This window comes from Polypterus senegalus, chromosome 10 (genome assembly GCF_016835505.1).
Source record: "Polypterus senegalus isolate Bchr_013 chromosome 10, ASM1683550v1, whole genome shotgun sequence".
Taxonomy (NCBI): Eukaryota; Metazoa; Chordata; class Cladistia; order Polypteriformes; family Polypteridae; genus Polypterus; species Polypterus senegalus.
Genome location: NC_053163.1, coordinates 122,779,435 through 122,802,026, shown reverse-complemented (window position 1 = coordinate 122,802,026; position 22,592 = coordinate 122,779,435).

Genomic DNA, 22,592 nt, shown 5'->3' with positions numbered 1-22,592 from the left:
GTCACTTCGTTGTAATGAAAGTATCTGCTGAATGTACTTCGTAGTAATGAGATTTCTATCGCATCATATGGGGAAACTGTCGGGACCATAAAAATACTTCATTGTAATGAAAATTTTGTTGTAAAGATATTCGTTATAACAGAATTTTACCTGTATATTATTTGATATCAGTATACGTGGGGCCATTTTTAAAAAAATAAAGGTGCATGTTACTATAGACAGTTTTCTTGATCTCAATGTAAAGCCAATTACCATCTTTCTCATATTGTTTATGTATCAGATCTGGGTGAGTATGTAGACATTATAGTGGGTTTCATAAAAAAAAAAAGAAGAAAAGAGTGGACAACTGTGTAGCTATGACAGCAATTGGCATACTGAATACCACTGACATCAGCAATTTATTGAAGGCATGCAGCAGTGCATTTCAAAACAGTGACACGTAAACATGCAAGAAATGCAGATACAAAAGCAGAAAAGCAAAACTGGCTAAATGTCAGTATGAGAGTAAACTAGAGATGGAATTCAGCAGCTCCAACTTTGTTAGGAATTAGGGATGCTTACAGGCTGCAAAGTAAAACCTAATCCAATATGATCTACATTTTCCCTTTCAGACCAATTGGACGTTTTTCATGCCCATTATGGTCACAACAGCCAGCATCTGATTGACTGCAGCATGACATGGTTCATCCTACTTTGCTTCAGTACATGACATAAAGGAGGAATTTTATTAAACTTTGTGAAAGAAGTGGTCTCAACACATGATATATTGTCTCAGCCACCCGTATATTGTCTCTGGCTGCAAAAGAAAACAAGATTGATGTGCTTAGGTTGAGTTCCAAGACTGAATTGATGAGGTTTTGAAAAGATGGCGGCTTTATAAGCCAGAAAGCGGAAGTGACGTCAGTCTGGGCACAGGAACCAGAAGTGATGTTAAATCAGGCAGGTTTTCCCATATTTGGCCTGCAGAGATAACAGAGGTAGGTTTAGTGCACCCCAACACCCCCTGGCCTGGTGGGTAATTACCTCCACTTGGTCCACTCACCTCCTTCCTAGTTGCACGTGTGTGAGAACTTGTTAACATGTGCAAGGAATTTCAGTGAGTATTTCAAAAACCTGTAACAACCAACCAGCTGACATCTTCAGTGACATCTTCGATGTTTCTCCTAGAGACTCTGTGGGGCGGCATGGTGGTGCAGTGGTTGCGCTGCTGCCATGCAGTTAGGAGACCTGGGTTCACTTCCCAGGTCCTCCCTGCGTGGAGTTTGCATGTTTTCCCTGTGTCTGCATGGGTTTCCTCCCACAGTCCATTGCATTGGTGCATTGGTGATTCTAAATTGTCCCTAGTGTGTGCTTGGTGTGTGGGTGTGTGTGTCTCCTGCGGTGAGCTGGCGCCCTGCCCGGGATTTGTTCCTGCATTGTGACCTATGTTGGCTGGAATTGGCTCCAGCAGACCCGCGTGCCCCTGTAGTTAGGAAATAGCAGGTTGGATAATGGATGGATGGAGACTCTGTGGTTCAAGCTAGCTTCAAAAGGACAAAAAATATCCATGTGGCTAAGAAAATGAAAGTGAACTACCTGAATGACTACAGACCAGTGGCACAAACAGAATATTCCTGATAGCCATGGTCACCTCCAGTTTGATTATTGCTACAGTCTGTCCAAAGATAATACCATATCCTTTGCACTTCATACCATGCTTGCACATCTGAATAATACAATAATACAAACTGCTATGCCAGAGCTTAGTTTATCGACTGAAGTGCAGCATTTAACACTGTTGTACTATTAAAGCTGACCGCCAGACTCCTCAATTTAGGACTCAGTGCCACACTCAGCCATTGGATTTTGGATTTCCCAAAATGTATGAAAGAAAAGTGTATGAAGAGATTTAAGAGTTGTGCATGTTATTAACTAGCAGTCCTAAAGCATTAAGTCTCAAAAGCACTTCCAAAAATGGCCACTAGATGGGGTAACCCCATCAAAAATCCTGCTAGATATTAAAAGTGTCTGTAGAATCTTTAAAAAAATAAAAGATTTATTCTTCATATATTCTTCATTAACAATTACGCTCCATGGAGCAGAAGGAAATAGGATTTGCCAAAAGCAATAAGGCAATCCTATACAACCAATTGTCCCAATATGGACTCACAAGAACAGTTGAAATACAGAGCGAATGTCAGAAATCCAGTTATCACAAAGCGTGTTGAATTCACAAAAAAGCACAAGAACTCACCACAGGCAGGTGGTCTTGTCTCTTGGATTACTACCCACAAAACATATGGAACACAGCAAAGGAAGCTTATATACAAAGACAAAATAAAAAATAAAGAATGATGCACATAATTAACATAAATAAAAAAGAGACAAAAATTGAATTAGAAACCCAGCCAAGGTAGAACCCCTGGCTGAGATATAACAGCAAGTGACAGGTGGGATTAGCAAGTGAATGCTTAACACAAAGTCTACATGGGGTGAGGTGCAGACTATTAATGAATTTATATTGAGTATGCAGATAATTTGGATTTTTAGAAGATGTAGTGATGTATACAGTAGCTTTCCTCAAATATGTTGAAACAGAAGGAAAATCATGTTTCCAGACTGAAAATAAATGTAGAGGTGAACAAGATGCCTTACATATGGTTTCATATAAGGCAGCCAGTGGCTTAAAGTCTGAAGAATAACAAGCAGGAAAAGACAGAAAGGGGGTGGGAAGGAAGTGCAGAGGATCCTGGGTATCCATTTGCTTTAAGGGCAGACTTGACTTGAAGATAGAAAACCTGAACCTAAGTAACCAGAAGGTTCCGGGTCTGGAGTAATCAGAAATGCTACTAAGTGTGTTGATGTCTCAACAAGCCAGTCAATGGCTTAAAACTGATGCACTTTCCACTAGCAGAAAGAGCTTTGACATGGGAATTTGTAAGAGATTGCAACTTTTACTAAACCACAAGTCTATATATAATATAATATAATATAATATAATATAATATAATATAATATAATATAATATAATATAATATATAAAATCCAAATACCACTGACTCACTCATCATGAAATCTACTGAAACATGAGGACTTGGGACTTGAAATTTGGAATGTAGGTTACTCTTGGCCCATAGGTGCTTGCTAAGAAACGGTTTTAAAAATTTTCGTGGTCGAAAGCTCAAAATTTCTTATAGTTTTTTAGACACATTTGTATGTCTGTCTGCTTTTCACGAGACAACTACTTAACGGATTTAGATCTTTTTTCTATAATTTGCTTGAACATTTCGGTTGATTTTGCGACTTCTCTCATTGCACTAAGAATCATAGTTCAGTTACAGGAGCGAAATATTCAGACTAATCTCAGACAGAGGCTGCGGGCCGAGGGGAGGGGGAAGAGTGACGTCAGGAGTAGGGAGCCAGGCAGGGCCCTCCACACACTCCTGTTTCACTAATAGGCGGACAAAGCTGCGGGGGATGGCTAGTTTAATATAATATACAGTGTATATACAGTATATTATAAAGTAAAATATTATGTCTTTCCCTAGTGATATGGTGATGATTCTAATATAAAGAAAGAAAAAAAAACGTTAAAGAAAGAACTTATTTAGCTTCTTTTTGATATCAGCTGGACACTCACAATAATACAATATTCATAGGAGAGCTACTGGCAAAAGTGCGATGAATTTGGGGGTTGCTGTAGTTGCCACTTTCCTCGTCGAGAGAGCAGGAGGTATATTTCCTAGGTACGGGCAGGAATGATGTCTTCCATCTGTCCTTGGTGGAGCTCTACGGTTCTGTGTGGTTGCCCGAGCTTTATACATTTTCAGGTTCCAAAATAAGAGCATTAATTTGCCAAACATGGGATTCGTTCACAGGGACACTCTAAATAGCAGACAGTGGCCCCTGGCCATATACTGTATTAACCATCTCCAATCAGGGAGCCCATCAGCACCTTTGAAAAGCTTGTCTGAGTCGTCTTCCACATGTTTCTTCTCATCTCCCTGTCAACTGGTCTGAATGGATTCAGCTGTAGCTATTTATGCCCTCAGTTACCTATGTTTGGAGTAAAACTCACAGCTCACAGTGACACATTTGAAATCTTTGGCTACAAGCATACAACACTAAGGGACTTAAAGGAGGGTGGCGTGACTTGAATTTCAAGGCAGGGAAGGGAACAACAGAGAGGGTTCTACGGGAGACACAAATTCATTTTGTCTCCATACTTGTGGTTTAGAATCGCATTAGAAACTATCAATTCATAAGTAATATTTTGTTTTTCAACACTACTGATAAGATTCTATTACTTCTGAGAATTTGTTTTTTCCTCACTGCATCTAGTACCAAATAAGATTTTATATCTTAAAATCCTGATATAAAGAGCCAGTTTGTTTTCCCTGAGCCATTTTATTTATCCATTTGTAACATAATCCTTTGTATTTCATAGGTTTTTTTCTTTACTGTTTTGCTTTTTCACTCAAGTAGCAATTTTGTGTATTGCATTAGACTTGTTCTTCACTAATTTTTATTAAAGTTACATTTTTACAATTTCTTTATTCTCTCACTTGAACTGCAGATGATTAAAGTTGTATGCAATGTTGTCAGAATATGCTGTATACCCACCCCCATGTTCCTGTATTATAATTAGTTGCTACAGGAAACATATTGATAACTTTAAAATATGTTTTCATTTTTATTATATAAAGTAGTTATTTTACAAGAGAGTAGCAGGCCACTAGGGCACACAAGAATTGAAGAGGACCAGGAAATGAATGAAGTCAAGAAGGCAAGTGAGGGTCAAGACAAAAGGAGATCACGACCAAATTAGAATCAAAGTTGAAAATCAGTAGCAAAAGATCAAAGAATTGTAATACAGATTTGAGCACATGTAGTTCTCGGGCTGCACGTAACACAAAAAGTACTAATTAACCTCAGAGAATCTTTGCTTAATTGGGGACAGGAAGAAATGTCAAAACCAGCTGAGTCATCTATTACCTGTTACCTCTCACCATCCTTATTGTACACTGCATATTTACTCTTAAAAATACTGACTCTTTAATGGCACTTTATAGTTCTTTACAGGGTTGTGCGATTCCTTGCAGAATCGTTGCTTGACAATGCACCAGTTCGTTAGGGAAGAGTTTGTTGCATATTGTAACCATCAGGGGGCACTGTAGCTCACCAAACCTCAGGCACAGTAATGCCCAGCACACTGAGTTCAACCGAATCAGTCAGTAATCTATGCATTATCTTTGACAATGGCATGTTATTTAAAGTGCAAATTACAAAACTATCCAAAACATATTTTTTCCACCTAAAATATGTTGGAAAATTGAAACATTTTCTAAATATGCAGGATACTGAGAAATGAATTCATGCTTTAAATACTCACACCTGGACAAACTGGTGAGGAAGGCAGACTCTATTGTAGGCACGGAGCTGGACAGTTTGACATCTGTGGCGGAGCGGCGGGCGCTGAGCAGGCTCCTGTCAATCATGGAGAATCCGCTGCATCCACTGAACAGTATCATCTCCGGACAGAGGAGCAGCTTCAGCGACAGACTGCTGTCACCATCCTGCTCCTCTGACAGACTGAGGAGATCATTCCTCCCCCACACTATGCGACTCTTCAATTCCACCTGGGGGGGGTAAACGTTAACATAATTATACAACGTTATTGACTGTTATACCTGCCTTGCACACTTCACCTTGCATTTTTTAACTTGCACTACATTTTTATTTAATTATCTAGGGGGCTCCGCCCCCTGCTCGCTTCGCTCACCCACCCCCGTGTTTGGTTTACTGGATATACAATTTAAAGAGATTGTTATTTTCATGGGAATTGTTACATATTTGTTATTTTCACTTTTATTTTAAAAACATTTGTAAAAACAATATTTGTCCTTTATTTCCAGCCCTGTGCATGGTTACATCTCTTTCTTGGCGACGTATAATGCTGCTCGCTTTGTGAAGGGGGGGCTGCTGAACGCACGCTAAGGATATGCCGTAGGATCATCTGCTGTCTTTTTGCTGTTTGCAAGCTGCCTGTTCTGCTAGTCGCATGTCATTGTTTTAAGAGCTGGGAGCACATGATGCTTGTCTGGCAAAAGCAATCCAACAACTGCTACGTTAGATGTCTGCGGACTTGTTTTAAATGATGGCTCACTGCCTTGTCTTGCGTGACATTGTAAAAACAATAATTGTTCTTTACTTCCGGCCCTGGGCGTGGTTAAATCTCTTTCTTGCAGGACGTATAACGCTGCTCACGTTGTGGGGGTTGCAGCTTCGATCATTTTAAAGCCTGTACAGCCGCTGTACTTTTTGCCACTTTGTGTCTCTGCTGCTCGCGTTGTGATCACTTCTCCGTGATCATAAATATACACCTGACTGAAATGTGTTTTCTTTGAAATTAAACTTGTCATTGCTTTAACTGTTGCGGGACCACAGATTCTCATAGTGTATGGTCCATTACTGTGTAAATCTACGTTTTGTGCATTGAATGATGCGAATGCGAAAAGACTTTGTTTTCTGCTCTTTGCCTTTTATTTCTGACCTCGCTCTGTCCTGCTTTTTATTCAGTTACACCTGGTCCTGATGATTAACTTCCTTTTGTTTGCGCTAATGCGATCTTTTAGTCATCGACATTTCATTTATAAAGTATTGTCCTTTACTGTATATGCTTTATATGCACTGAGACCCCTGTATCTGTGTGTGCTGTGTGTCCTGGCAGTGCTCTGATACTGCTTGTAAGTAGGGCGTGTCTTGCAAGAATCTCATGTTCTATATCCCCACTTCTTGCTCCGTGGCCATTCTCTTTTGTCTCGCGGGTCTGTTATTTGTCTTCCGTGATCTTAACGTGAAGATCACATATCGTCTCCTAGTCATTCCCTCCCACAGGATTTTTTTTTATAATAGAGAGATATTGTTTTTTATCAGTATGCTGCCGCTGGAGCATGTGAATTTCTCCTTGGGGATTAATAAAGTATCTATCTATCTATCTATCTATCTATCTATCTATCTATCTATCTATCTATCTATCTATCTATCTATCTATCTATCTATCTATCTATCTATCTATCTATCTATCTATCTATCTATCAGGATTGACTACTGTAATGCAGTGTTTACTGGCGTTTAAATGGCCAAGGCCCTGGTCTCTTGTCTGAACTTATCATGACTTACAAACCAAAGCGCACAGTAAGATTTCAAGGTGCCGGGCTGCTTATGATTCCAAGGATTCATAAAATAAGAGTGGGAGGCCGAAATTTTAGCTACCTGTTACTATAAGAGATGTCCCTTCAGTTTCAGCTTTTAAATCCAGACTGAAGACTCACTACTTCAGTTTAGCCTACCCTGACTAGAGGTGCTGATTAGCTGTGCATCTCTGCTGTTAGTCATTAACACTAAAATATAAGTAATATGATATTTATAAACTGTTACTACCCTCACCTTTCTGTTTCTCTTCTTGGTTTCCTCATGTGACACTTTGTATCACTGCTCCACTGCCAAGTTGTTTGCCTTCCATGAAAAAGACATCTCAGATAAAGGAGCACTGGAATCCTCAGGTAGAAGGGTCCTTTTATCAGATTGGCCGGCCCAGCACTGATTCAGGTCTAGAACAGCCAATAGGGAGGGGAATGTGCAGCTAGTTGGCTCAGGTCTCCAGGACTCTGACTGTATCTGGCTTGTCTGACTCCTTTTCTTCAATCTGGCTGTGATTCTACAATTCACTATTGGATAGATGTTGTTGTTTTTCATTAACGTTAATTAATTTGTACTTTGTTTTTGATGTATTTTAACAAGTCTGTATTCACATGTGTAATACATCTGTATTTAGTGAGTGGTTTAATGTATTCTTGCGTTTTGCCTCAAGAGTTGTTGCGGTACTCTGTACCTGAACTTGGTGAGGATCGCAGTGCAAGAACAAAATAGTTTGTACTGCTGTATTTTATTTCTGAGGTGGTAATGATAGATTGGCAATCTACTGTAGCTCTGTGAAGAAGATGACGTGTGTTCTGTTTTGTGTGTTGTATTTACCCCATTTTTGACACCCATTGCATGCCCAACCTACCTGGAAGGGGGTCTCTCTCTGAATTGCCTTTCCCAAGATTTCTTCCATTCTTTTTTTCAACAAGGTTGTTTTTGGGGGGTTCTTGTCTTCTTAGGGCAGTGGTTCTAAACCTGTGGGGTGGGCCCCCTATGGGGACGTGAAGTAACAAAAAGGGGGGCGCGAAGATGTGAAAAAAAGAAAACAAGAATCAAAAATATGAAAAAAAATCTGTTGAAACCAAAACAAATTAACTTAAACTACATTCTGATACTAGAACAATAAATATAGAGTTAAATAAATGTCGATAAAAGTTAAGTAGGTGTAACAAAATATGCATCTACATTTCAAAAAAATGTTAGGGGGGCCGTGATTAAAACTGTTATGAAAACTCGGGTCGCAAATACTTAAAGGTTGAGAAACGCTGTCTTAGGGAGTCAAAGCTGGGGGTCAGTCAAAAATGTGACCTCTTAAAGCCCATTGAGGCATTCATTGTGTTATTTGGGGCTATACAAGAAATAAATTGTTGTTGTTGGTGTGGAGCTCTCTTCACCTTCCCAGCATCTCAGGTGGCTGCAGTGTACTGAGGTGAGGGAGCACCACCACACTGTACTGGAAAAGAAGAAAATATACAAAAGCAGTGATTTAGTGACCAGTCCCTTTCAGTATTTCAGAATTGTGGTGCATAGAAACAGAATGCCACCTCCCCAGTCCTTTTACACTTAACACTTGTAATACTGAGCAAGCTGGAGTTTAAGGATCTAAGATTCAAATGTGGGTGAACAAGCAGCCAAAATGTAAGAAAATCCTAGATTGCTCAGAGTTGTATATAGTATTAAAAGTATTTCAAAAGGGCACAAGGATGGTAAGACTGGTGAGTCTCATTTTTTCTTTTAGTTAATGATATTTGCTGCTGCATTTTGGACTAATTGCAGCCAAGCTTTACCATTTTCAAGTATTTCTGAGAGGGGTGCATTACAATAATCTAGATGGTTACATTCAAAAGTGTGTGTTAACATTTCAGCACCTGTGTTGATATAACAGATCTAACTTGTGAGAAAAAGAGTGGAAGAACACTGTCTTTGTAATATGTTTATTATTAATATATATGAGGTTTAAGTCTGGGCTTTGGCCAGACCATTCAATGACAGTCAAAGACTTATCAAAACACCATTGCAGCATTGTCTTGGCTTTATGCTTCAGGTCATTGTCGTGCTGAAAGATGAACTGTCATCCCAGTCTGAGGTCACATGTGCTGTGGAGAAGGTTTCCTTAAAGGACCTCTCTGTATCTGGCTGCTTTCATCCTTCCCTCAATTCAGACTAGTCTTCCTGTATCTGCTGCAGAGAAGCACCCTCAGAATATGATGTTGCCAACACTATGCTTCACCGTATGGACGCTATTAGGCAGGTGATCAGTAGTGCCTGATCCTTGTCAGACATACTGCTTGGAGTTCTTTCCAAAGAGTTCAGTTTTTGTCTCATCAGACCAGAGAATCTTTTAGAACATTAGAACAATCTACACGAGAACAGGCCATTCAGCCCAACAAAGCTCACCAATCCTATCCACTTATTTCTTCCAAAAAGAAAGTCCCTAAAGTCATACTATCTACCACACTACTTGTTAGCTTATTCCAAGTGTCTTATCATTTTTTGTGTAAAGAAAAACTTCCTAATGTTTGTATGAAATTTACCCTTAGCAAGTTTCCAACAGTGTCCACGTGTTCTTGATGAACTTATTTTAAAATAAGTCTCGATCCACTGTACTAATTACCTTCATAATTTTAAACACTTCGATCATGTCACCTCTTAATCTTTGCTTAAACAGAAAAGACTCAGCTCTTTTACTCTTTCTTCATAATTCAACCCCTGTAGTCCTGGAATCAGCCTAGTCGCTCTTCTCTGGACCTTTTCTAGTAGTCTGGAGACCAAAACTGCACACAGTATTCAAGATGAGGCCTCACCAGTGCATTATAAAGGTTGAGCATAACCTCCTTGGACTTGTACTCCACACCTTGTGCTATATAATCTTTCATTCTATTTGTCTTCTTAATGGCTTCTGAACACTTCGAGAAGTTGATAGCGTAGAGTCCACTACGACTCCTAAATCCTTCTCAAAAAGGTGTACTCTCGATTTTCAGACTGCCCATCAGACCGACTCTTCTCTCAGAGTTCTTTAAACAGTCATATGCCATTCACTCAGGAGTGTCTTCTGTCTAGGCTCTCTACCATAAACGCCTGATTTGTAAAGTGCTGCTGAAGTGGTCTTCTATTTGGCAGGTTCTCTCATCTTGACAGAAGACCTCTGAAGCTTTGTTAAAGTGTTCATTGAGTTCTTGGTCACCTCCCTGACCAAGGCCCTTTTTGTCAGGTTACTCAGTTTGGCTAGATGGTCAACTTTAGGAAGATCCCTGGTGGTACCATTTTACAATTATTCAGACCATTGTGCTCCTGGGAACAGACAAAGTTTTGGAAATAGTTTTATTACCATGGCAAGATCTTTGCCTCATCTGCAGGGAGTTCCTTGGACTTTATGGTTTAGTTTTTGAATTGTGGCTGTGTGCCTTTTCTAAACGATGTCTAATCAATTCAGTTTGTCACATGGGGAATCCAATCAAGTTCTCGTCATATCTCAACAAGAATTAAACCGAACAAGATGAACCTGTCCACAATTTAGAGTGTCACAACAAATGATCTGAATATTTCTATGAATGAGAGATTTCAGTTTTTGAATTTGAAATAATTTGGAAACCTTTCTGAAAACATGCTTTCACTTAGTCATTATGAGTTGTTGAGCGTAGATTGAAGAGCAAGAACAAAATGGAGTGAGCAGGAAGTGAAGGGGTCTAAAAACTGTCTGAATCCACTGTAATTGCTACAACAGTCAAGTATTTTCTTCCTGTCAAATATAGCAGTAAAGCCAACAATGGTTTGTCTTACAACCCTTTTTCAGTTACTTGAGTGGGTAAATTTTAATCAAGGATATTTTAAAAACTAGTTAAACTAGTAACTTGATTACTTAGGCATTTTGTGTAACACCACCCAGTGATTTGCAGGTCATAACTGAACCAACAGCATTATAATTCACAGTCCTGTGCCTTAGCTGCGGAAGGACAAGCCACAGGTGTGAAACCACAGCAGAGTGTATCATAACCTGAAATATAACAGCAAAATGATCAACAGAAGAATTTCCTCCATTGATTAAATCATTGTGAAAAAACACAAGCTCTGATTATTTCCTGGATGCTTAAATGGTAGGATTGCTTATTTTCTGTTTTGAGAGCTGCCACTTCCTTTTCATAATTTGCACAATGTCCAGCTATTTCCTAACATCCCAAGCTATGCAGGTATTGATGCGTATACAATTTCAATATCCTCTCTAGGTGAGACAGATTAAGATTCCCTATGCAGCGTCTAGCTATGAGCAGGTTTCCCTAAACAGTTTTAGCTAAGCTAATGATTTCACCTCACAGCCTTCAGACGCACATCCTCCTCTCCTATTCATCATTTCTGCACCTGAATTGATTACTAGTCATTTTCACCACTCGCTCCTTCTTGGTATTCAAACTGGTGTTTATTGCAGAATGGACTTTGGCTGCCTCATCTATTAATCATTACTTTGCAAAATTTAAGATTTACATTTGTTCAGTAGTGGAAAAACAGCTTTAAGGAGCTCGTTTTGTTCAATTTGTAAGTTTGGTCACAGGCTTTAAAGTATTTTGCAGTCTGCTTTTGTTTAAACACTCCTGCTGCTTTTTCCTTCCTTGTATTAAAACATTATATTTTCTAGAATCATCCCCACAGATTATTATAGTGTTTTCAAAATCTTGCCACTCTGGTTTATTATGATTGTGGTCCTTTCGAGATTATTTTTAGGATTTTGGGTCATTTATTTATGGGTTACTAGGGGGCTCTGCCTCCTGCTAGCCATTTCGTGGATCTGCCAATCGCGTATGGGGAAGCGGATGTGTGATGACGCAGATTCCACTCCATTACTCCCGTCCACCTTTTGGAAACTCTTGAACCCGACACCGTCAGTAATATCATCGATGAGCTGGACAGTGAGGCACAAACAATGAAGCAAGGGGATGGTGCAAAAATGCAAAGTGCTTTTATTAAAATCAACCAACAAAACAGTGTTCAAATAAATAAGTGCAGTGTCTCTCAAATCTTCAAATAAATAATCCATAAAAATAAGTGAAAGGGTGAAGGTTAAAATCCAACAGAAAAAAAAAATCTTTTAAAAACAATGAGGTTAAAATAATGGCTGGAAGCTGTCATTTTAAACAAATCCCTGTGCCTTTCTTCTACTGGTGACTCCCCTGCTTCTCCCGTCCAGGCTATGCACCAGGGGGGCCACCCTGCCTGCAGCTGACCTTCATTCTGCCTTCTTCTGCTGATCTGTTCGCCTTGCCAATCCCTGGCTCCAGTAGGCTTAACCAGACCACGACTTGGGCTCCCCGGGAGCGACGACAATCGACTGCTCCCAGGGTGCCGGCCAAACACCCAGGCTCACTGCTCAGCTGCATGCAATCAGCGCTCTCCTGCGCTTGCTTGCTCTCGCTCTCCTGCACTGGCTTTCCTCTACCTGCTTCCAGCCTTCTTCTCCTGCAACTTCCGTTCGTGTTTTTCCTTTTCTTCCCCACCTAGCCGCCTCGCTCTGCTATTTATTACAGGGATGTGGATCAGATGTAGCAATTAGCTGCTCCCGGCACCAATTACGTATGCGGACGACTCCTCACCTATACACTTAAGTGAGGACTGTCCGTCTCACGCATCACCTAGGAACCGCTCTGATTATTTATTTAAAAAGTGGCCTTTGTGACGTGGGCTGTGGACCCACTACACCACAGGATGGTGATAAGTCTACTTATGAAATAAGAGGCTTCCATAAGTAAAAAGATTTGGGGACCATCCCTGTATAATGTCTGTAGGACAAAGAAAATACGCAGACTTCTTTTGTGATCAAAAACATAAATCGTGTTTGACATTGGTTACATGAAAACATGGCGTTTATATACAGACAAACAAAATGGAGAAAGGAAGTGAGTTGGCAGGAGATTGATGTCAAAGCTGTGGGATGGATGTGACGTCATCAAAGACAGACCGGAAGTGATGTGGTAACGGTAACGATATCATCAGGAGCAGCTAGAAGTAACAACACATGAAAGGGCTGGAAGTGATGTCATCTGGGTTTGACGGACGTGACATTTTTGGCGGAATCATTGGAATCTGTTAGCACGTAGTTATTTTCCTTCTTTTTGTCTGATGGAAAAAAAGAGAGGAATCAGTACCGCATATCAACCACCCGTCTCGCCATATTTCACTCACTTTTGAGCTTGTTGACTGCCTCCTAAGCGCACGTGTGTGAAAGGATGTACAATTTACACAGATTGTTATTTTCATGGGAATTGTTACATAAGCATAATAGAACGAACTATTTTATATTACAGTGAGTAATTAACCATAGTAAAAAATAGTAAAACGTATTAAATTGAGAGTAAATTATGTTTCATATTGCGTTAGAGGTATTTGTTTCATTATACGTTTTCGTTCTGTTTGGCTTTGAATTTAATTTCAGTAAAAAACAATTTTTTGAATTAACGTTTTGTCAATATCGCATTGAATTTTGATTCTGTCTTTGGACTTACATCGTGACAACACAACATATAACTGCCTGTGAGAGAGTTTCGTTTCTTTCTCTCCGACTTTTCAAAAGTTTATCTCTGTGATTTGTTAATTGTCCAAAGCTATTCTAATGGGAAATGTTTAATGTTTTACTACGAATTGCATATCAAGATCTCCTTTGTTGTACTTTGATGAACTACATTACTTTTCTTGGATACATCCTTCTTTCTGCAGTAATTCAGTAGGTAGAAGACCAGATGGTATTAATGGTTGTAGTTAATCTTTGGGATATTGTAATTTAATGTTTTTATCTCCCGCACAATCACCACCAACTGTTTCAGCATAGTCTATTGATATGCATCTAACCAATTTGCAACTGATCAACAATTTTCGCGTAAATTCGTAGTTATGCAATGAGTTAAATACTCCTTCAACAAACACCCAAGGCACTGATGATATTCAGGCATTTAATGAAAGTGGTGTGAAACTGTAAAGTAACAAGCAGTACCTATCAGAATTTGTTAACTTAATATACATTTTTCTTTAAAAATGCCTTCAAATTTAATACAAACTACTTTATTATTTCCTCACGAAATGGCATAAATATTACAAAACAGATTCTTTAGCGCAAAGACATCCTGCCGCTTCATATTCAAATGCATAAAAATGGGCCTGAACAATCATATACATATATATTTATATACACACTAAACATTTGCAAAATAGTAAAAGGAACAACTAAAACTCAAAACAATATATATACTAATAAAGAAACAAAATACCTACAGATTACACCTTTACAAGAGCAAATAAAAAGCGGATTGGAAACCTGCCACCTGCTGCTCCATGTGCTGCTTGCTACAAGATGGAGTCTTAATAACAATATAAAACAATACTTAATTTAGCCACTAGAGGGCCCCTATGAACACGTTTTAACAGAGAACAGAACAGTATCCCTTCGAGATGAAACTCATCCATAAGATTTGGACATAATATGTCTTCTTTAATTGGGAACTTCAAGTGATGAAAACATAAAAATTTATAAGAGCTGAGAGAGCAGGAATTGTGTCTGTCAGAAGCATTCACATGAATGAGAGGTGAGAGGACCATGTGTGTGGTTGAATATGGTTGAGAGGAGTGACTAAAAAAATATTTAATGTCAAAAGCCTTGTCTCGTCTCAGGATTTTTTTTATATAATACAGAGATATTATTTAATCTCTTGGATTATTTTCTCATAGAGAATTGCTATATTACTTTACTTTTGGGTGTTTTTATTTTATTTTTGTGTTTTTTATATTCAATGCCATCTAGACGTCACGTGATGACATTAAGTGTTGGGTTGCATGTAAATATGACGGTGCAGAACAAATGATTATCCTTCAATGGATAAAGAAAAGCCATGATCTAAGAGGAAAGTTTCTCCCTTAGACTTTGCAATGCCGCAATTGAACAGTGGTTCAGGTTTCAGTGCTGTGACTGGGGGGCTAGAGCAGGACGAATAACTTAAGATGAGAGTCGATACACACCTAAGAGTGCCAGCAGTCAAAAGCAACAAATAGCACTTTCTAACTACTGAGCTTTGCATCTTCTTGAGCTTCACCAGACTCTCACTTTCCATTTCACAACATGATCACGTCAATTTGTTTCCTGTCCAGGACACTGCCCTATCTTCAGTCATCTGCCCACTCTATTGGTTAGTGATGCTGTTCATGTGGCCCACTATTCACTGCAGTGTCCTTCATTTGTATAAGCTATGCTCTCAGTGCAGAACCACAGCACAAAACATTCAAGTCAAGTCAAGTCAAGTTGGGGAGCATGCACTGGTACACTGCATTGCCGCACCCATCACATGGCGAAACAACTCGGGATCCCGGTTGGCAACCCCCCAGGCAGACACGCGGTCCAGTCCCACACTCTGGAAATTACCCTCTATCTGCCGCAGCCAGGTGTTACGTGGGCAACCTCTTGGCCTGGTCCACCCACTCGGGTCCCCAACAATGAGGATCTTACAAGCTGGCTCACCCTCGGGGAAATGCACCACATGACCGTAGTGCCGTAACTGATGCTCCCTCACAATGCAGGTAATGTACCTCATTCGGGAGTCTTATTTATGTCCATTAGAAATAGATTGCTTACCTGTGAAATTTCAGCCAGATTCTGAATAATTCAGAGGTTGCCCCATTCTGAACATTCAAGTTGTATTGGTACTATGTATCACTCTTGTGTGGGGTTCTTAGCTGGCTAAGTGATTAGTAAACAATAATAAAAAAAAATAATTAGAGAACATTCTCGTACTAAGGTGGAGTTGTAGATACTGTTTTTCTTTTGTTTTATGTATATGTACACACACACATACATACAAGAATGTGAAAAAGTAGGTTTACAGTTGTTTGTATGGAAAAAAACATGCAGGTTATGATTATTATAATATCTTTATTAACTTTATTAACTCAAAAGAATGGCACAATAGCACAATGCACTTGGGTACAATCTCATAAGTTCTCAGATGGCCAGACTTGCATACTCACAACTGTAAACCTACTTTTGCCCACCTGCTGAAGAAAACATCATTTATTGTTCCAGTATCAAAGAAGGAAAGCATCTCTTCACCTAATGACTGCTGACCATTGTGACCCTTACTTCCCACATCATGAAGACCTTCAAGAGGCCGGTCCTGGACTATTTGACTACTCTTGTAAGAAACCACATGACAAGGGGGATGAGACAGAGGGTAGAACTTTGTTTCTTGGTGCAGAAAGAATTGTCTGCAACTTAACATGAGCAAAACCAAATGTACATTTATTCGCTATTCAGGTAGTGGATGTGGAGGTGGTGCAATGTTACAGTCGCATGGGGGTTTATATCAGTGACAGACTGTACCGGTCTCATAACACAAAGGAACTATATAAGAAAAGAAAAGAGGAGACTTTTCTTTCAGGACGCTGTGTTTCACCCTTGAGACAAATAAAGCTCTATCTATCTATCTATCTATCTATCTATCTATCTATCTATCTATCTATCTATCTATCTTGAACGCCAAACATGTTTCCATCAAGCAGCTCAACCCAGCCAGAACGCCCCTGAAATGGAAGGATGGGGGAAGGCAGCTACTTGCCGACAGTGCCTCCCTCAAAATGCTAGATGGCACATCCTCTGGAGTCTATCAGTGCCCTGGATTCCTGCAGGGCATCCTGGGTCTTGGAGTTTGGTTTCTCAGCCCTGCTGGGTGTCGTGGGTGCTAACAGGGGGAGCTGTCAAAGTCACGAGGACGGAAGCCCCAAAGTACTTCCAGGCTGAAGAAAGAGCCAGTTCTTCATTAGACCTAGAAGTGCTAGCCAGTCATGTGGTTGGAAGGACAGAAGCACTTCCGGGTCGAGTATTATTTAAAGGACTGATGGGAACTCAGCAGGGAGCCAGAGTTGGGAGGTAGAAGACAGCGCTTGATTTATTGCATATTTGATTGTTTTATGGTGGTTGTGGTGCTTAGGAAGCACTATTTAAAGAAGAAAAATATGAAAATACTTCTGAGTGCTTTTACCCTGTGTCCTGTGCATCTGCCTGTAGGGTTTAAGGGGCAACAATGACTCCTAGCGTTCACACTATATATATTTTATTGCATATATAGTATGTTCAATTTAATTTACTCTTTACACTTAATAAAACATAAAACAGGGAAACATCACACAATAAATATAAAAATATTCCCATATATTATATATGCAGTACAGTATATTAGATAATGTCAATAAGTTCTAAGACTGGCCACTATGTGTTGCTGCTGTGGTTGCAAACCATTGGCACATACATGTTACATGTACTACAGATCTACCTTCAGTGCCAATTATTTGCTCAATCACACATGCTTAGAAACTACTGTATTTTATAAGGTCAAAAATGAGATGTACACGGCTGACTGCCTTAGTTAAAATGGACAACTTTTTCAGCAATGATCATCCTTTGTGGCAAATGAGCTCTTAAATGCAATAAGGTGGAGTACAAGAACCATAACACTTAGTTGCAGTGTTCTGTACCTTGTGATTTATATTTATATCATATATAGTGACAATGTAAGACAGGGAGTCAAAAGAATTGTTAAGGTCCCAGAGGAAGCCTCGTTTAATTGAAGAAATTTCCAAAGAATAAAAAAGGCACCTGTGTGCAAAAAAATGGTGGATGTTTTTAAGCTTCTGTGTGTGGAGGTCTCAGAAGTTGGTCCATGAAAAAGAAGTCTACAAAGAGTCCTTTTTTTGAGTGTCTTGAAAAATATTTTATTTCTTATTTGAGACTGAAGACATGGTAACTATGCATTTCCAACTGTGTTTTTCTATTTTTTATTTTCTATTGTTTTCCGAATATATATATTTATGCATACCAACACGTCTGACAACAAGAACTACACCACTGTCAAAATTGTTTAGAAACATATCCTATCATTCCTAATGTTTGATCAAACAAAAATTAAACAATGTCTGCATGCTACATACTGTAGTACCAGGAATACCAGGCATTGCCAAGGATGGTGGAACCAACAAAATTTTAGAACAAAACAGAGCAAATGTGTTCCACTGTACAAATGGAAAAATACTGGTAGATATAGGTTTAACTGTGTGGAAATTGCGAACTAGAAAAACCACAGACATGTAAACATACATTCAGCCTTATATGGTAGACAAAGACTGCATTAAAGTCACATGATTGGCTGTATGGAGATGCAGAGGTAATGATCAGCTGTATCTAAGAAAGCGGCCACTGTGTGTGTTTATATATGGCACACAAACACACACAATTTCAAACATAGTATGAACATTTCTTCGGTTCAACCTGTGTCATAAGAAACTAAAAGGGGGCATTTTGTAGGTACTCATTAAACACAGCAGCTTCCTGCAGCAGCACACCTGACCTATCAGAACAATGTTGCTGTGTACTGCCTTAATAATTTAAATAAAAATTTCAACCAATAATTTCTACATATAATTATTTCGAATCTTGTATTTTATAATGTAACAAATCCATTGCAAACTTAAAGAAATTTTACAAATCCTGATAATTCCATAAATTATTAATCTATTAAAAATGTAATGATTGCTTATAAAATACAACATTGTTGCTAGTCCAAAAACAAATCACTCTTTTATGGATTTTGTCAATCAACTGTCAGAAATAACTTTTAGTTTTCCTTTAAAAATTATTCTTATCACTATTTCATTCATGATTTTTTCACCCCAGTATCCTGTTCTTTTTTTCCCACTATGCAGAGCAAAGACTTGTTTTACTCTTACAGGGTTTCTGACAGCCTTGCCCTTCATTTCAACAGAAGTGTCCTATCTTTCACCACAGAGAACCCTGCTGTCCAATGAGTGCTACTTCATTTTTACTTTAAACATAGAGGTTACGTTCATTTGTTAAGTGTACTGATAATTATTATAATCATAGTTCAAAGGACTTAAATTGACTGTATGTGTTTAATTGAATAAATCAATTAATTTTGCAATATTTGAAGTGAAAATGATTCCAAAATGTAAAAACCCAAAAGATCTAAAACACTTTCCTAAAATTATATAAAACCAAGAACAGTTAAAATTAAGCTGCTGGATAGATATCTAAGGTCTACATTTTTTTTTAATTAATTTTATTACAATCCATACAAATCAATCAAGTTGTTACAAAAAGAAAAACTGAGTTAAGAACAAATCGATCCCCACCCCTGAGAGAGAGAGAAAGCCAAACGGCGTGAAATTTAAGGCCTATAAACATACCTAAATTAATAAATTCTCTGTGCTTTATGAGCTTATTTTAAAATATTACTCATTACTTGCCATGTTTTGAAAAAAGTCTGTACGGATCCTCTAACTGAGTATTTGATTTTTTCCAATTTCAAATAGTATAACACATCAGTTTCCCACTGACTTAAAAGAGGAGAGTTTGGGTTCTTCCAGTTTATCAGAATAAGTCTGCGTGCCAAAAGAGTAGTGAATGCAATCACAATTTGTTTGTCTTTCTCCACCTTAAACCCATCTGGAAGAACCCCTAAGGTCTACATTTTTATTAAGGAGAAGGAAGCAGCAAGATATGAGATGATACCTTTGTGAAATCTGACAGGACTTTTTTCTAGGGGCTAAAACTCAGATTCTTATTTAATTGTAATGAAATTCCACACCAACACCAAGACACTCGTAACGCCAACAAACCAATATTCCCAGAAGGAGGTGTTTCATCTTGCAAGTCACAGCGCACAGCTTGATGGCAACTATGGTCTGTACCGGGAATTGAGAACAAAAGCTGCGAGGGCTATGAGGGCAGATAAGGAAGCATTTGTTAGAGGAATCTGTGAGCAAGTGACATATATATGGTCTACTGATCCACATCCTACTTACAGAGGAATCAAAGCATTACACACATCCGAATCTGTTCCTTAGAGAGTCGCAGTCAGGGCAGCTGATATAACAGTGCTTATGGATGTCAATGCGGTTGTGACCTGCTGGGCTAGTTACTTTGAGCAGCTATTTAAAGCCTAGATTGTTGCAACTACAGGGGGGTAACACTGCTCTTGGTGCCAGGTAAGGTCCTTGGTAAGGTCATCCTCAGTAGGATCCATGATCACTTGCTCACTTACCAGCTGTCTGGTTTTACACCTAAGAAGTCTGCCATCGACCGCATCCTGGCACATAGGGTTCTCATGGAGCGCAAATGTAAATATTGGCAGAGTTTCTTTGCCATCTTTGACGATTTTTGTAAAGCGTTCAACTCAGTTGATCGAGCTGCCTGTGGAACATCCTGAGACTTCATGGGATCCCCTCAAACTTGCTAGATATCATGGCTGGCCTGTACCCTGGTACTGTGAGTGCTGTTCAGAGTGGAGGCAGAACCTCTGCATTTTTCCCAGTTGATTTTGAGGTTCATCAGGGGTGTGCTTTTGCTCTTACTCTGTTCAATACTTGCATGAACTAGGTGTTTGGCAGGGTCACAGGGTCCAGTGGCTGTGGGACATCTGTTGGTGAAGAAAGATTCACTGATCTTGACTTTGTTGAAGATGCCGTAATCTTGGTGGAGCTAATGGAGGCTCTGATTTGGGCTCCTGAGAGACTTAGTGAGGAGTCTGAGTATCTGGGCTTACAAGTGTCCCAGATAAAAACCAAGATCCAGGCCATTAATGACCTCTTGGGCACAGCCATCAGCAGTGTGTCTGTCTGTAGAGAGAGTGTCGACCTTGTTGAGAAGTTTACTTATCTCTTCAGTGACATTCATGTCTCTGGTGATTCCTCCTATGAAATCAGTAGACAGATTGGGAGAACATGGGGGGTCATGAGGTCACTGGAAAGGGTTGTGTGGTGCTCCCAAGATCTTTGCAAAAGGACGAAGGTCCAAGTCTTTAGATAACTGGTGCTTCCTATTTTGCTATATGGTTGCGAGACAAGGATGTTATCCAGTGACCTGAAATGAAGACTTTATTCCTTTGGTACTGTGTCTCTTCAGGGAATCCTTGGGTACCGCTGATTTGACTTTGTGTCGAATGAGCGGTTGCTCATGGAGTCCCGAATGAGGCACATTACCTGCATTGCAAGGAAGCATCAGTTATGGCACTATGGCCATGTGGTGAAATTCCCCGAAGGAGAGCTGGCTCACAGGATCCTCACTGTTGAAGACCCAAGTGGCTGGACCAAACCTAGAGGACACCCATGTAATACCTGGCTACAGCAGATAGATGGTCATTTCTGGGGGGTGGGATTGGACCTTGTGTCTGACTGGGGGGTTTCCAATCAGAAGCACTTTAAGACAAAGAAGGTAATATCTGTTGCACCTTTACACCATAATCACCTTTTTCTGCCTTCTCAAACCTACACAGTATTTAATGTTTGGAAAATATCTGGGATAAAAAACACTTAAGAGATTTGTACAGTATATAGATAATGTCTTTTCATCTCATGAACAATTACCCTTCAGATTTAATTTCCCATCAACACAATTTTTCCACTACTTTCAAATCAGAAACTTTGCTAAACGGAACCTGCCCAAATTTCCTCACCTCCCACCCATTTCTATTCCAGAGTCTTGAAGACTCAGATAGCATCTCAAAAACATTTTAAAATCTGTTCCTTTCAAAGATTTTAGGGTACGTTGGGGAAAGGAACTTTCATTTAACATTTTAGAAAAGGAGTGGAAGGCAGCTAAGCATAGAATATACTCCAGCTTGATAGGCGCAAAGCATTCAATCACCGAACTTAAAATCTTTTATCAAGCACATTCATCTCATTTAAAATTGTCAAAAATGCATCCAAGGCAAGATTTAACACGTGAATGTTGCAATTTAGCTCATATCATTCTGGACAAATATTTGAATGTCTATCAGAAAGTCTTGGTGTCACAATCACTCTGTGTACTTCCAGATGGGGTTAAATCAGCAAAGGACAAATTGATTGTAATCGCTTATACCACACTACTTGCACATCGATGTACCTTGCTCAACTAGAAGAATTCCAGGCTACCTGTTAAAGGTCAGTGGGCAACTGATGTTCTATACTATTTGAAATTGGACACAATGTAATTCTCACTTAGAGTATGTGTTCGAAACTTTTCTAAAATATGAAAAGATCTAATTAACCACTGGGGGGAAAGGACAATCTCCTTTCTTTGTTGCTTTTAAAGATTTGCTCTTGCTGTTCACTCTCCACTCTTTTTCTTGGGTGGAGGCTGAATTCTAGTTTGTTAAGTTTGACATGATTGCAGGGAATGTTGCATTCATCAAATAAAATCAATAAAATGAAAAAAATAAAAAGATTAAGGGAATGTGTCAAACAAAAAAGGATTGTCAAACAACAGTTTGAATTCAGAAGTATGTTAGGCAACTAATAATTTTTCAACCACAATCTAAATGTTATGCTGAATCCATAGTCTGAGCTGTTTCCTTAAATCATTTACCTAACCAAAATTAATTCTTTTT